Source organism: Mustela erminea, chromosome 4 (assembly GCF_009829155.1).
Source record: "Mustela erminea isolate mMusErm1 chromosome 4, mMusErm1.Pri, whole genome shotgun sequence".
NCBI lineage: Eukaryota > Metazoa > Chordata > Mammalia > Carnivora > Mustelidae > Mustela > Mustela erminea.
Genome location: NC_045617.1, coordinates 21,887,058 through 21,888,144, shown reverse-complemented (window position 1 = coordinate 21,888,144; position 1,087 = coordinate 21,887,058). Strand labels below are relative to the sequence as shown.

The 1,087-nt window shown below is 44.3% G+C and overlaps 1 pseudogene; it reads right to left on the bottom strand.

Moving 5' to 3' along the window:
• Positions 1-297: 297 nt before the first annotated feature.
• LOC116588111 lies at positions 298-870 on the bottom strand (annotated as a pseudogene).
• Positions 871-1,087: the final 217 nt, after the last annotated feature.

Sequence of the window (1,087 nt, the reverse complement as noted above, 5' to 3'; positions counted from 1 at the left end):
TAGCCTCTGGATCCTTACACTCAACCTAGAAACATGGTCAAGTTGCCGCATCAAAAGAAAAATAAATTCTATCCCATTGCCCTTTCAAGCTGTGCCATCCTTCCGTTTCTACGCTCAGCTACTAATCTCTCTAAAAAGTAATCTGTATTTGTTACCTCCATTTCTGAATTACCACTTAATTTTTTCCTGCTTACTTTTTTCCCCCCTTACTTTTTAAATCAGTTTCTTTCAAGCATAGAGAGAAGTGCAGAGAACAGTATGACTTTTTTTTTTTTTTGCATGTATTTTATGCAGAATTTACTCTGGGACCCTAAGTTTTTCTTTCTTCACTTTCTTCTGGGATATCTTTTTTTTCCCTGCAACCTCCTTTTCTGATTTAGGGACAGTCTGTACTTTTCCAGTAAGGACCAGCTCCGTGTGGCAGGAAGAGCTCACATAAGGGTTAATCCGACCATGAGCCCTGTAAGTTCTACGCCTCACCATGGGGCTTTGTTCACCTGGATGTGCTCAAAGACCAGAGAATCTACATCTAGCCCCTTGACTGCAGCAGTATTCTCTGTATTTTTCGGCATGTGCAGTAACAATTCAGCACTCAATTTGGGCCACCGGCCCTGGGTCCAGCCCCGCTGTTTGGCTGGGCACACCTTACCCGCTCTACCATTGTCTCGACAGAATGGCACACGCTGCTTCCGCAGTGATGTCCTTCAGAGACCCGGTGGCTTTTCTGATACACATACCCTTGATGGCCTGAGCAGTTTCACGTGTGTTCTTAAAGTGAACACAAAGATTTGAACCTTTTGGTTTGCATGATTTTGTAGGCTTTTCTGGGTCAAGTGAACAGAGAGCCATTTTCAGAGATCATCTCAGGCCACTCACGAGAAGAGATGATTTTTTCAATGTTTTCATTTTTCACCCACTTACGTGTTTTTTTGTGGTAAAAGGTGACACAAAGTTTGCCATTTTAATCATTTTTAAATGTGTGATTCAGGGGCATCTGGGTGGCTCAGTCGGTAAAGCAACTGCCTTCAGCTCAGATCCTGGTCCCAGGGTCCTGGGATGGAGCCCCGCATGCCGGCTTCTCCCTCTC